Source organism: Lactuca sativa, chromosome 1 (assembly GCF_002870075.4).
Source record: "Lactuca sativa cultivar Salinas chromosome 1, Lsat_Salinas_v11, whole genome shotgun sequence".
NCBI classification, from domain to species: domain Eukaryota; kingdom Viridiplantae; phylum Streptophyta; class Magnoliopsida; order Asterales; family Asteraceae; genus Lactuca; species Lactuca sativa.
Window position 1 is genome coordinate 43,775,605 of NC_056623.2, and position 16,389 is coordinate 43,791,993.

A 16,389-nucleotide genomic window follows, 5' to 3' on the forward strand; every position below is an offset into this window, starting at 1 on the left:
GATGACTTAAGGTACCTTAGTATTCGATTAACACCATTCATGTGTTCTTCTCCTAGAGCATGCATAAAACGACTAACCACACTCACATCATACGCAATGTCTGGTCGTGTATGAGCCAAATATATAAGTTTTCCCGCCAATTTATGATACCTTTCTTTGTTTACTGGAACTTGGTTCTCACTGATTGACAAGGAGTGATTAGTTTCGATAGGAGTATTGACCGGTTTGCAATCTAGCATTCCAGTTTTAGCCAATAGATCCAATACATATTTTCACGGAAAATGGTTCATTCCTGCTCTTAACCTAGATACTTCAATGCCTAAGAAGTACTTGAGGTGACCTAGATCCTTTTGCTCAAACTCTGTAGCAAGAACGTTTTGTAACTTGGTTATTTCCTCATGATCGTTTCCAGTTACCACCATGTCATCTACATAAACTATAAGAGTTGTAACCTTATCTTTTCCTCCTTTGGCAAAGAGTGTATGGTCAACATCACTCTGTTTGTATCCAATTTTCTTAATAAAGGTTGAAAACCTCCCAAACCACGCACGAGGAGATTGCTTTAAACCATATAACGCCCTCTTTAACTTGCAAACTTTTCCGTTGTTGTTTGTTCCTGGTGGTGGATCCATATATACTTCTTCCTCCAAGTATCCATTCAAGAAAGCGTTTTTTACATCAAATTGTTTCAAGGGCCGTACACACCCCATGTGGCCGTACACCCCTTCGTTTTGTGCTATTTGGCTTCAAACGCATGTTCTATGCTAGCACATGATCAAGAACACTAAGGGGATGCACGTTAGAGACTTGGGATACACTTTTGACCCTTTTTACATGATCATCAAGGGTGTATGGCCGTACACTCTTTGTGTGACCGTACACACCCTTTTGAGGTCCAAAATGGTAATAAGCTCCCATTAAGGCTAAGCATTGGTCAAAACACACTTCCACGATGGATTCAGAAATCAAGGCTTTGGGAATCAATATCGAAGGAATCCAAATGGTGGATTCAACAATGCAAATGGATGATACTACAATGAAGGTAATCAATTCCCTCATCTTTATTTTCCGCAGCCTAATAGACAATCTGTGGCGTCTCATTTTCAGCCGGGAGAGTATGATGATGCTTCACCTATACTCTTTGCGGAAGGAAATGAGTATCATGTGGAAGTAAGACCACAACTAATTAGTGTCTTACCCGTCTTTAGAGGCCATAAAACTGATGATCCTTACAATCACCTCTATGAGTTCCTTGCAATTGCTAACGCGAATACTCCACGAGGAACTAATAGAGACTCCTTTAGACTTCACTTATTTCCGTTCACTTTAAAAGAAAAAGCCAAGTATTGGTTCACTTCTCTTTCCCCCATAGTATTACTACTTGGGAGCAATTAAAAACTAAATTTTTGCAAGAGTTTTACCCTGCTAGTAAAACAACGGAAATAAGAAAAGCTATACACGATTTTGCACAAAAACCCAATGAAGAATTTCATGATGCATTTGAACGCCTCAAGGAATTGTTGCGTTCATGTCCCCATCATGAATTTCCCTGTTGGCAACTTGTACGTTTCTTTTATGATGGAGTCGACACTGCCAATCAAACCATGATTAATGCCTCGTCTGGCGGCACTATTATGATGCAAGATAGTGTAGATGCTTGGCGATTCTTGGAGCAGTTGAGTCATGGTTCAAAAACCAATTACTCAGCTAAGAAACGGGACAACCCAGTTTCATCTGCTGCTTCAGTTAGACTAGACAAAAATTGGAAAAATGAAGTCAAATCTGATATTAATTCTTTAAATAAAAAATTTGACTTACTACTCTCTAGTCTAGGCAAAGAGAAAGGTGTGTTTTTTTCGCAGGGACAGAAGATATGTGTAAGCTGTGGAGATTCAGGACACATTGCAGATGAGTGCATGAGAAGTCAAGAGGAAATCAGTCAAGTGTACGGCTATGGTCAATTCTAAAATAATCCACGATCATTCAATCGGAACTACAACCAAGGTGGGAACTACAACAACAATGGGAATTTCAACAACAACAACCGTCAAGGGAATTACCAAAACCAAAATTAACCAAAACAGTTCCAGTAGTCCAACTTTAACCAGGGTGGAACATCAAAGAAGGAGGAAGCTGATGGCAACAAGTTGGACAAAATCATGGAGTTCATAACCCAACCATATCATAAACCGACACTAACTCCAAGTCCATAGCTGCGATCGAGAAGCAGATTGCTCAACTGGCGGAGCAAATTGGGAAAAGAGAAGATGACAAGTTTCCAAGCACTACAACAGTCAACCCATCTCATACCCAAAGACCTGGAAAAGAGCATCAAGTGAATGAGGTAATCACATTATGTAGTGGGAAAAGGTTGACAACAAGGTAAGTTCTCCTACTTAAGATAATGACAGTGACACTGAGATCATTTTTGATGAAAAAGAAGAGTTTGAGAAAGGTTTCAAATCTGAAAAACAAAAAGTAGTTAAGGGTAAAGATGACTCTAAACTTGGGGTGCATGGTGTGGAGGTTAATACCGCACCATACCCTTCGGCTTTAGAGAAACCGGCATCCTTCCCTTTTGGGAAGCGAGGGCCGAAAATGGAAGACATGTGGGATTTATTTAGTCTAGTTAAAATAAATATCCTGTTAGTCAAACTTATTAAGGAGGTACCTTCTTATGCTAAATTTTTGAAGGATTTGTGTGTTCAAAAACGCAAACTCCAAGCACACCTCCCTAAAAAGATTGACTTAACCGAGCATGCGAGTTCCATAATATCAAATAAACTTCCACCCAAGCTTAAGGATCCCGGGGCACCTTTAATTTTTGTTACCCTAGGTTATACTAATATCAAAAAGGTGCTCCTTGAACTTGGAGCTAGTGTTAATATAATCCCAGGAAATCTTTTTGATCAACATGACTTAGGCACTTTGGAACAAACTGATATTATTTTGCGATTGACCGATAAGTCAACCAAAATTCCCCGAGGTATATTATCAGATGTCATCATTAAGGTGGAAGATTTTTATTGCCCAGTTGATTTTCTTTTTCTTGACACTGAAAGCACCTATAAAGAAAGTCAGCCTTCTATTATTTTGGGTCGCCCGTTTTTGGCAACAATAAATGCACAAATTAATTATAGAACGGGTGCCATGGATATCTCTTTTGGAAACAGGAAACTTAGAATTAATATTTTTAATACATTTCCTAACTCACCATCAGATTATGAATGTTATCGTGTAGATGTGGTTGATGACTTAGTGCATCAATTCACTCCTAAAATCTTACACCCCGATCCGTTGGAGTTTTTTTCTTTCTAATGACAGGGACGAAGTTTTAGAGTTGGATGACATCAAGATGGTTGAGGAGGCATTTGAAAATGCTATTGAGCAAGAGAGGCCACCATGGAGTTATCAAGTTGAAAAATTGCCAACAAGTTTTTCGGACCAACTTAAGCCATCTTTGGAGGAGCCACCCACTCTTGAACTTAAAACTCTTCCTTCACATCTTAAATAATCTTTTTAGGATCTAATGAGAACTTACCAATTATCATATCTTCTGATTTGACAGCTCCACAGGAGGAAGCATTACTGAAGGTGCTTTCCAAGTACAAGGGAGCAGTTGGATGGACCATAGCAGACTTGAAGGGAATTAGTCCAGCCACATGTATGCGTCGAATCATCACTGAAGCTAGAGCAAATCCATCCCAAGATGCACAACGAAGGCTCAACCCAAATCCACGAGAAGTTGTTAAAAAGGAGTTGTTGTAATGGCTTGATGTGGGTATTATCTACCCAATATCTGATAGTGATTGGGTGAGCCCGGCACAGACAGTGCCAAAGAAGTCGGGCATTACAGTGGTAGATACAGAAGATGGAGAGAAGATCTCAACAAGACCGGTCACCGGATGGAGAGTTTGCATCAACTATCGCAAACTCAATGCTGCAACATCAAAGGACCATTTTCCTCTCCCTTTTATTGATCAAATAATTGAGAAATTGTCCGGTAAAAAGTTTTATTGTTTTTTGGATGGATACTCGGGGTATAATCAAATTGCCATCCACCCCGAGGATCAATCCAAAACCACATTCACGTGTCCCTATGGCACCTTTGCTTTCTGAAGGATGCCATTCGGCTTTTGTAATGCCCGCGCCACATTCCAAAGATGTATGATGGCTATTTTTTCAAACATGGTGGGGGATGCATTAGAAATTTTCATGGATGATTTTTCTATTTTTGGATCATCTTTTGAGACATGTTTAGACCAATTAGAAAAAGTTTTGAAACGTTGTATTGAGTCTAATTTGGTTTTAAGTTGGGAGAAGAGTCATTTCATGGTAAAAGAGGGAATTGTACTTGGCCATGTTGTCTCTGAGCGTGGTTTTGAAGTCGACCGGGCCAAAGTACAAATTATTTCTACTCTTCCCCCTCCAACTTCGGTAAAAGGCGTCCGTTCTTTTCTTGGACATGCCAGATTTTATCGAAGATTTATCAAGGATTTTAGTGCGATCTCAAAACCTCTTTGTAATTTACTTTTAAAAGACGCACCATTTTCCTTTGATAAATCATGTCTTGAATCTTTTATGTCACACCCCAAAACCATGAACGGCAAAAACGTTCTGGGGTGGAGGACGTCATGTACAGTATCACAACAATGAAAAGTAGTAAACAAGCAACAACATCATCCATTGCATTAATAATATAATTTTAATACAAATGTGTTCTGTCAAATTATAATAGACAATAAAGTATAATCAAAATGAAAGACGAGTCTTGAACGAGCTCCATCTTCTCTAAACCTTGCATCTGTACCTGTCTACTGTTGACCTAAGGATACAAGTTATTTTGAAAGAGAGTATCAGCTTTAAAGCTGGTGAGATCATAAGTATTTTAGTGTCTTAATTTGTATGTAAGTATTTGTACGAATATGAAATGTAAGCATGAAAACGTTTTGAACATCCTAGAAAGCCCTATGCTTCCTACTGAGGGTAGCCTTCTACCAAGGCATCTAGTATCTGTGTGTGTGTGTCTCTTGTAAGAGTGTGTATTTTCCCAAGTATGACTATCATTAACCAAAAATATAGTTTCTACATTACCGTGTATCATGTGAATGTTCACGAAGTGGATGTAAGGGGAAAATATTATCGTACCGTAGTATTTGTAATAAGTGACTACCGTGGTACTAACTACGTTAAAGCAAAAGGTGTATAAAGTAACATGTGATCGACCTGTATCCTGCTACCGACTCTAGTAAAACGACGATGTAAGACACCGTAAGAAATGACATTTGGCACCCGTAGACTTGCAAGTCCCACTGTAGCGAGCAACAAGGTGTAGGATAGTCAATCCAGTATAGATCTATACGCAAACTCATACGCTCCCCAATTAAGGAGATTCAGGATACAAGAGCGGTCATGGAAGGAAGTGCCATGACCCGCTCAATGGTTCACATAACTGCATAAATGTATGTGTAATGAATGTGCTAACTGAAAGTGTAATCTTTCTCTGTCTAGCCTGTATGTACTGAAATGTTCTGCGTGTGCTAGCTGTAATGTATGTTCTCTTTATCTAGCATGTATAGTAATGTACTGTGTGTACTAGCTGTAATGTATGTTCTCTCTATCTACCAAGTATTGGCTCATGAATGAACTGACTCATTGTATGATATCGCGTTCTAGTAATGGTTCTAGTATCTTCCTAAACTACCCATATGGTAGCTTACTAGTAATGTAACTGGTACGTATGAACATGGAAGTATACCCTTGCTACCCAAGGGTACTGAATGAACTGGAAGAACCTTTATGACTATATATGTACACATGATATATAACTAATATTTAAACCACCTTCGGACGGGTACCCGATATCCCACCAGACCACATCTTAAGCACGAAAAGGAAATAGGGCGGGCAGGCCTTCCTAAGCCTTTTAAAGATTGCTTATATAACTATACATACGTAGACATGCAATTGATAATATGAAAGCGTAAAATAAGTTTTGTAAAACCTTTGAACATGATTACTATCTAAGAAAAGGTCGACTTGATGTCAATCTATAAAACGGGTTGAAAGCATGTGTTTGATAAAACAGTTTAAGTATAAAGAAACATTTGTTTGAAACACAATTGTAAACGAGTTTGAAATGAAACATACAGTGTAAAATGAACAGTTTAATAAGGAGTTTTAAACATATAAAGCGTTTATGAAAAATCATGTGAAGAAAATAGTTTGGTAAAATAGCGAATGAGTAGTAAATCATTTGAATGCTGCTTATTAATCACATGTGATTGATATAATAACTAGCATGATTCTACATGTATCCCCCCTATAAAACATTTAAAAACATTTAAAACATTGATTAAGGGGTATGAACTCACCTGTAGTGAGTGGTACGGATGAACTGAAGATGTAGGACTGCTAGCTGTCAAGTGAAGTCTTGAACACACTCTATGATCCTAGTTAACATATAATATCACATATATGTAACAAATTAGTCTATAAACAACTAATAAACAAAGTCAAGACAACCTAGGACATGCTAAACACCTTTAACAAGTGTTATTAGCCTTTAGGATTGCATCTAAGTGTTGTAGGGAAAAGCTATTGTGTGTAGGGTTCAAGGAAAACTCCCTAATGGAGTTCACGGCCCTAATGTCACTAACAAATGAGTTTACGATCGTAAAATCATGAGTTTACGGCCGTAAGCTCATACTTACATGACCATTTGATGTTTGAGGCTCTACAAGACCCTAAGAATCATTTCTACTTAATGGCAAGGTCTTTGGAAGAGTTTAGGGCATCCTATAACTCCTTTGAGGAGTTCACGGCCCTGGGACCAAACCCCTTGGAGATTACGGCCGTAATCTCCCATGGAAAGGTGTTTTTGGTGATTTCAAGTCCCTAATTTAACTAAGAACTAATCTAGGCTAGTGTCCAAGGCTTTAGGAGAGTTTGTAACGCCCGGGTTTCAGGGCTAAGCATATTTGTCAATGTAATAGTCTAGGTCAACTATTGTAACTCTTTTTGAAGTAATAAAGATGAAATGTTTGAGTATTATGTGAATTATGTGTGTTTATGTGTTTATTGTTTAATTATAAATGTATAATTAATACAGAATAAAAATAAGCGTCAAAATTAAAGTGTGAGATAAGTCCGATATCTTTACATAAAGTTATAGTGGTCGAAACAAGGATTTCGGGGATATAAGGAATGCCGAAATCCGAGTTATAACGAAGAAGTTATGACCCGTCGAAGTTTCACGACGGAACCGGCGCGACACCAGGAAGCGTAAATAGTGAACTTACGATAGAGTGACTTTTAGCCTTAGAAATCTAAATGAAAGTCGTAGAATATGTTAAACTGAGAGTGTCCATAAAAAGAATGCCCAAATCTGACTTCGTATGAAGAAGTTATGAGATTTTATACAGACCAATCCTGTCCCGGCCTGTTAAAAATATAACTTTAAAAATAAAGTCAAAATTAGCCGACGAAGTCTAAACGAAAGTTGTAGAGTACGTCTCCACCTACGCATGGATATAAAGAACGTCAAAAACGGAGTTCGTATGAACGAGTTACAAATTATAATAGCATATTTACGTATTAAAATAAAGTATAAATCATGTATACGTACACATACATATACATATGTATATATCATTAGAAAGGTATCGACGATGCGGTCATTATAAGACTAGTGTTGAGTTCTTTCGACATTAGTTTAGTACAAATATCATTAAATCCATTTAAAATAATATTATAGAGGGGTGTTTAGTTGTTTATATAACTAAAAGGTCATTAAGTAATTATGGAGGGTAGTTTTTGAAAATTCAATTAGTATAAATAAGAGCCTTGGGCTCTCATGTTTCTTGCACCATTCTCTTGATTCAAGAGTCTTTCTCTCCTTATCCCCCGAGCATTTCGGTCCCTCGTGATTCGACTTCTCTTTCTGTAGTTTAGTATAGTAAGGTGAGCGCTGAAGCACTGCACGAATCCTTCTTAGAAAGATTCAGCGACGAAGTTCTGCCCCTGCAGAGCCCGACTCCTAGCTAAAACTCCCTTGTAAGTAAGTTATGCTTACCTTATTTTAATATAGCTTATATTTAAAATTAGTATTGTTATTATGAACTTATAATAAATATTTGAGCTATTATTATAACTTATATAAGTGTCGTTATAATATTTTTTTTAACTACTCGTGGTACGGGGAATCTGGTTTAAAGGGCTGCATAGGGTTGTTGGATTTCAGAAGTGCTATATGCCAAAATGGTCCTGCCCTCCGGTGTTTTATCTCTGGCCCCTGTCTGTACATAGTGGTTGGAAAATATTGTTGAACGCTTATATAATAATAATAATAATAATAATAATAATAATAATAATAATAATAATAATAATAATAATAATAATAATAATAATAATAATAATAAGACTATTAATTAGTCGCGGTGAATATCAAACTAAACCCTAGTGGCAATGATATTAGGTTTTGCCGAAGGAAAAGTGTGTTAAGAGTAACGAAGTGCTGTCCAAGCGCCGAGTCACCACCTACTCAGGTGAGTGCATAGTTACTTTCAGCTTACACATAGATATGAAGTATTTTATATAAATTACGTGCTATGTGTGCATATTATCTGAATACTTGCTATCTATGCTGGATGAACATTGTTATACATGTTTTCAATGATTTAAACTGTATATGTATTTTATATCTACGAAAATGTTGGAGTAAAACATGGGTAGATGTAATAGGTGATGTGTGATAAAATGATGAGAGGCCTCGATGTTGATGTTGTTGATTCTGTCATCTAGCGGAGTATGGATGACAACCACGGACTCTTCTAGACAGTCCAGTGGAACACTAGCAGGCTCGCAACCTGTAGGTGTTTGTGAACGATGTGTTCACCGGTGTACTCCATCCCCCACATGGTTGCCTTTAGGACATTTATTACTGAGGAATCCCCTTAGCAGTAGTGTCTGTCCCGATGATGATCCTTAGGCTAGGTCCCTTATGATAGGTGTTTAGGGACGTAAAGTGAGGATAACGGGAACGGGTAATCGGGTTATTGTTGATTGATGAAATTAATAAACTTATTTATTGTGGGTTGAAAACCCTATGTGCTCACCAGGCTCCCAAGGTTGACCCACTCAGTTTTATGTATTACAGGTAGTGGCGCTTGAGCATAGATATGATGTTTGGACGAGGGATTACAGATATAGGCCTGTAGATATGAAATAATGTAGTAAGGCTTATATTGTACTGTTTATGCTTTTGATCTGTATGAACATGACATCCCAAGTCTTTTAATGAAATACATTTCTATGGAAATGCTTTTGATAAATCTTTATCATATTTTGTTTTGGGACAAATTCCGCAACACTTTTATTTAAAATGTTACTCTGATTTTTAGACAAAGCATAAACAAAATCGGTGTTTTCTGGCCGTGATTTTGGGGATGTCACAGAGTTTAAAGCACCTTTTATTCCTATTGTTTGGAGTTCACGGTCCAAGAACTCCTTGGGCCGTGAACACCTTACTCTTGCTGTTCTAGAGGTGTTTTCTAGTCCTAAACACATTAGGGTATAAGTCTAAACTAGTTTCATTGCAAGAGGAAGGGGCTAGGGCACTCTTTGCCCCCTTAAAGAAGGGTTTACGGTCCAAGATGTTCTTGGGCCGTAAACTCTTTAATTTTGATGTTTTCCTATGATTTCTAGTGTATTAAGCACATAAGAAGCTCTATAATACAACTAGATAGAAGTACTCACTTTCTGGGACGAAAGTCCGAAGATCCTTGAGAGAGAATTCGGCTTTTCTCTAGTTGGAAATGTAACTAATGAATAAATATGGCTCAGAATCCTATATATACTCCTGAGATTTTTGGCAGAAAAATATTTTATTCACGAAATGAACTCTAATATCATAGAGTTTTGAAATAACAGAGTTGCAAAAAACCCTAGTGCATCCACTCTTCTGATATCTCCTTAAGTGTAAATTTTGAAATACTCAAACTTATACCAAAAGTCTGGAAATTTACTGCAACTGTTCTAACTTCTATTGACTTGATATGGTTTGCACAGAATGGAAATTTCGGGTTGTCACATTTTACCACATTAAAGAACAAACTTGTTGAAGCCCCTATCTTGTAATCACCCAATTGGACTTTACCTTTCGAAATTATATGTGATGCGAGTGATTACGCGGTAGGGGCAGTTTTGGGACAACGGGTGAATAAAAAACCCATTGCAATTTGTTATGCGAGCAAAACTTTTTCAGATGCACAATTGAATTACACTACCACCGAAAAAGAGTTGCTTGCGGTCGTGTTTGCACTTGACAAATTTAGATCTTACATATAGGGATCTAAAGTTGTAATTTTTACCGACCATAGTGCCATTTGCCACCTCTTGGAAAAGAAGGATGCCAAACCACGTCTCATAAGATGGATCCTTCTTCTTCAAGAGTTTGATCTTGAAATTCGGGACAAAAAGGGTTCCGAAAATGTTGTGGCGGATCATTTATCTAGAATAACTAATAATGATAACTCAACGGAAGTTATTCAAGAAAACTTTCCGGATGAGCATATTCTTGCTGTCAAAACTATACCATGGTTTGCTAATTTAGTGAATTACTTTGTGACAGGGGAAACTCCATGGTATTGGAATGCTCAACAAAGGAGGTTCTTCCACTCTCAAACAAAATATTACATATGGGAGGACCCGAATCTTTTCAAAATTGGAGCAGATCAAGTGATTAGGAGATGTGTACCACATACGGCGCAAGAAGATATTCTTCGACACTGCCATTCATATGCATGTGGGGGGACATTTTAGTGCCAAAAAGACAGGGCATCGAGTTCTACAAAGCCATTTTTTTTGGCCCTCTATTTTTAAAGATGCACATACATTCGTTAAAGCTTGTATTCGTTTCCAACAAGTTGGGGGGATCTCACGACGGGACATGATGCCAATGACCCTAATTTTAGTAGTTGAAAATTTTGATGTATGGGGCATTGATTTTATGGGCCCATTCCCCATGTCTTTTCACAATCTATACATTCTTGTAGCCGTTGATTACGTATCAAAATGGGTTGAAGCCGAGGCTACACGTACGAATGACCATAATGTTGTTTGTAAATATGTCAAAAAGAACATATTTTCTAGGCATGGAATCCCTTGAATGATTATTAGTGACGGGGGTTCCCATTTTAAAAATTGGCATTTTGCAAAGTTGTTAAAACATTATGGTGTCACTCATAGGATTGCTACTCCATATCACCCACAAACAAGTGGACAAGTAGAGGTGTCAAATAAGGAAATAAAACACATCTTGGAAAAGACTGTTCGTCCCGACCAAAAAGATTGGTCCCTAAGATTAGATGATGCATTATGGGCATATCAAACAGCCTATAAGACGCCCATTGGAATGTCCCCGTATCGGCTTGTTTATGGGAAGCCATGCCATCTCCAGGTGGAGTTGGAACACCGTGCCATGTGGGCCGTAAAAAATGCTAATTTTGAATTGAGTGATGCAGGTACAGAAAGAAAACTCCAACTTGTTGAATTGGAAGAAATTTGAAAGGAAGCTTACGTAAGCTCAAAAATCTATAAAGAAAAGACGAAAGCATTTCACAATCGACACATTGTCCGGAAACAATTCTTTGAAGGAAAATTGGTGTGGCTATTTAACTCTCATCTCAAACTCTTCCCCGGAAAGCTTCGGAGTAAATGGAGTGGACCATTTGTGGTGACAAATGTGGCAGATCACGGTGCCATTGAAATCAAGGACACGAAAGGCGGTGAATCATTCAAGGTAAACGGACAAAGACTCAAACCATACATTCGAATGGTAGATAGTGAAACGACACTCGTTGAGAAAACAACGCTCGAGGTACCTCAATATTCAGATGTAACTTAGTCGAGGTAAACCGTCCGGCTGAAGATATAAAACTTAGCGCTTTTCGGGAGGCAACCCGCGGTTTGGTGTGTTTTTACTTTTATTTTTCGTTTTGTGTGTTTTAATTTTTTTATATCGAGGACGATCCAAGGTTTAAAGTTGGAGAGGGTGTATTTAACTTTTTTTTATTAAAAATATATATATAATAATAAATAAAAACCCTCAGGCGTCCTAGGTGACGTCTTAGACGCCGTCGGGTAGTCATTTTTTTCCCCCGATGAAAACCCTTTGCGAAATTACAAAAATGCCCTTGTTTGTGAGAGACGTCCTAGGACGCGTCTAAGACGCCAATGCGTTTTTGGCCGTTATTGATGCGTTTTAGAGCTGTTTCCTGCACCTTCTTCCCCCACTTCTTTTTCTAAACTGCCATGGCCGAGAATAGCTTCTAAAAAACCAATTTTTCTTGATTTCTTCATCAAATCTCAACCAAAACTCTTGATTTTTGTTGCATTCTTCAAGAAATCAAGTAAGAAACATCACATTGCAAGATTTACACACTCTAATCACTTATTTGGGGCCAATTTCAAAACCCACAAAAACTAGGGCTTTAAATTTTCGACTTATTTTCGGGTTTTTGCTTCAAGTAATTGCTTCTTCTTCACTAGAAACATCATCTCAATAAGGTATGTGCTTCAAAAACTTCATCTTTTAAGCTAATTTCGAATTTCTCCTATATATTCATATATGGTAGAAATTTTGAAATTTACTTGAAAATATGACATATAATGATGTGAAATCTTATGGATAAATGTTTGTTGTTGCTGGATAGATGTTCCAAACAAGTTGCATGTGTCATTGTGAATTTTTCTGGAAATTGAATTTTTTGTTAATTGTAAAAAATAAAAATAAAAATAAAAAAAATAAAAAAAACATATAATTTTGGAAAATCATTGTTATGTTTACATTTGTGCTTAGATTAAAATTCAAGTTTTTAGGATAATTTTAGAATGACACTGAATTTTGAAACTACATTATTAGTTTGAATATTTACTTGTTATAGTTCTGTTTTGGTTTCAGTTAGAACTTGTCAGTTGCAGTTAAACTTGGGTTTATCTGTGTTTCACTGATTGGATAAATTTTTGAAAAATATTTAGTTACAGAAAACATAACAGGATTTAAAATAGTTATTTATTTAAACTGAATTTATTTTAACTTTGTTTGGAACAACTTGCCAACTGGATTATTGTTTTATTTTTATGACATTTCATATGTTTAATGGCAAGTTTTGTTTTGTGGTTTTGTGTGTGGTTGATTTTGCAGATGCCAGCAAAGAGATCAAGGGTAGCATCAGCAGGCAATGCAGCCAGACAACCAACTAGACAGCCGGAGCCGAATGTACCTATGGCTTTTGACCCACAGTACCAGACATTGCATGAGCATCCAGACGACATTCGGCCAGCAGTTTATGAGACGACTCATCCGATTACGGGTTTTATTGTCGAGTACATGGTGGAGCGACCGAGCTTCACTGGGTACAATATTGTGGAGGTGTTTGATCGCTATAGATGGGGTGGAGCGTTGGACTTCAATCCCATGCAGATTTATGTTGATATAGTGCGGGAATGGATGAGGACACTTCGACGTGTCGAGGTGCCTGGTAGGCCGGAGGAGTTGCAGCTGATGGGGACGGTTCGTACACATGATATAGTGATGACTGTGCAGGGTATTCGGGACATGTTTCATGTAGATACTGGATATCATCTGCATGATCTTGAGAATCAGCCGACTGAGTATAGACGTATTGACACGAGGGGGGTAACCCTGGGGTTAGCATGAAAGAAGTATACCGTACATTATTCCGTGAGGGGATGAGGGTATACAACAGATTTCGCGAATTGGTACCCTTAGCAAAGGCATTGCATAACATTATCACGGGAAATGTGAACCCGAGGAATAGTGATCCCAGGTCGGTGAGGACACAGGATTTATATGTGTTATATGGATTGATGACAAGATCCATATCTATTTCTTATGCATATAATGGTATGTGCAATATATGGTCCTGTTTTGATATCCAACACAAAGTCACCACCCCCCATGTCGCCCTGATATCGACATATGTGACTAGGGAGCTGGGGAATAGGATTAGGGTCCCACGAGTTACATCATACATGCGTATCCTTCGCCCTATTGCTACTTCTTTCAGACACATCTCATTTCATGTTGAAAATGGTGAGACATATTCTGAGGGATTCTGCCACAAACCTGACATACACGGCACCACTCGGAGTGGGGGATGAGGAGCCATTCTTTGGTGATTTTCAGGAGGATCATCACCGGCAACAGGGACAAGCAGCAGGTCAGCGATGGAACATGCAGGCAGCTTGGGAGGATTTTGTAGGGAGACAAAACACGCATAACCAGGAGGTGCATGCTTGGGTGGGGAGAACAGATATATGGATGGAGGGTGTCGACACGACACTAGCTGACCTTACTGAGCAGATGCGACAGGTTGGCATTACAGCTAGCAACACTTATAGTGTTGCCACTCGTCAGCTGTACCAACATGAGTACTATGCAGATGCCGCCTACAGACAGAGTCGTTTCCAGTATGAACCGATGGACATTGATCAGCCACAGTATCAATACCGAGCTCCAGCCCCAGTCTTCTACCTATCCGGGAATCTGAGCAACTATCCATCGCCATCCGAGTACGAGCATTATCAGCCACCACCAGCTACAAAGGACTCTACACGCTTTGAGGATTTAGCTGGATCGATCTTTGGGTATCCTCCATCGTACCCACGATATCCTCCATAGCCGCCCCCTCAGTGAACTTTGGTGAGATCCTCTTTTGATTTTTATTTTTATGGTTATGTGATGAAGAATTTTTCTTTTTATTTTCATTTTTATTTTGATTTTCATGTCTTTATTTGGGATGAATGTACTGCTATTAAACTCATTATTATTATTATTATTATTATTATTATTATTATTATCTCTTGGGTTGGTTCCATGAAATACGTGATGAGTTAGTAGCATCTCTATATCTTGAATGTAACTCATCGAGATGGAAAATGATAGGAGTTTCATACATCGAGTCATAATATCTATTTAATATTGATTTTGTGGGTTGCTCAGCCGGTTTGGAAATATTTATATTTATAAAAAAAAATTGTTATGTGAAATACCCAAGTGTTTGAAAAATTAAGGTTTTTGGCTCGAGCCTATGATCTTTCAATTGAGGACCCAACTGAACAATATGTGTCATCATGCTCTGAGTAGTTGGTCTTACTTACTCCTGCGCCTTTGGGGTTGGGAGGGGTCTATTATTGTTTTCACACAACCAAAAAGCATCATAAGACATTGAAGAACTTCAAAGTATATATATTCAAGCTAAAGTCAAATACAAAGATGATCAAATCCGATGAAGCATCAAAGAACTTGCAGAATGCACAATCAAGACAAATATGAAGAAAAGTTCAAGTTGAAGATATTGTGTGAAACAATATGTGACCCCTCGATAGCGGGAGTGTATGGGTTGGTCCATTAAGTGTTACCGACCACGCTAACTATGTTAGTGAACCTTGAAAAGAGGATTATGGCAATGAGTTCAACTGATTACTCAGGACGTTGATTATTGGAAAGGGTTCAAAAAGTGAAGGGTTTCAAACAACAAAGTAAAATAAGCATAACATGTGTTTTGAGTTTAAAAGACCGCATATGAAACTAATAATCCCCAATATCAATATATTGTGCTTATTAAATATTGTGATAAAATGTAAGGAACTCGTGATTCCATTGAGTTTTTCTTATGATAAGAGAGTAAGACTACACGGATTATTTCAGGCCAATCTCGGGACGAGTTTGGAATAAAGTTGGGGAGGCTTGATAAGTCCATTTTATGAATGTACTAAATTGTCATAAATCTGTTGAATTAATGTATAATTTTCCAAGAATGGCACTACTTTGATGAGTTGTTGAACTTCATATGCAGGTCAATATATTGTACCAAAAGTGGGCAGAACCTGCAAGTAAAATGGATTGCTAAAGGAATGATGAAACGTTGCTGGGAAAATTGACGATGCTTCAATGTTTTTGTCATATCTCAAGTTCTTGAGCTCCGATTAACATGAGTAAAGAAGTTCTGGAAACTAGACAAGATTTGCTACAACTTTAGTGTTTTGTGTTTCTGCTAGTTATGTCGTTTTGACCACCAAAACTTGCACGGAAGATGAAGGACGCCTGCAGGCGTCTAAGACGTCCCCTAGGACGTCCAGGTCAAACGGTCAGCATTTGGTCGTTATTTCAGATCAGAAAAGAAGGGAGAGCCCCGTCGGCGTCTTGCATGGCGTCTAAGACGTCCCCTAGGACGTCTGGGCATTTTAGGGACATCCCGTGTTGGAACGGTGTGTTTCGGAAAGTTTGAAAATCAAGGAAGGGCGTCCTAGAAGGCGTCTAAGACGTCTCCTAAGACGTTTGACGTTTTTGGCCATTTTTTAGTG

At 38.1% G+C, this 16,389-nt stretch overlaps 1 non-coding gene across 1 annotated transcript; it reads right to left on the reverse strand.

The window, feature by feature from the left end:
• Positions 1-1,439: 1,439 nt before the first annotated feature.
• Positions 1,440-1,546, reverse strand: LOC111900102 (small nucleolar RNA R71). The gene has a single exon (XR_002853119.1). It is a non-coding gene; the product is annotated as a small nucleolar RNA R71 (small nucleolar RNA).
• Between the last annotated feature and the right edge of the window lie 14,843 nt (positions 1,547-16,389).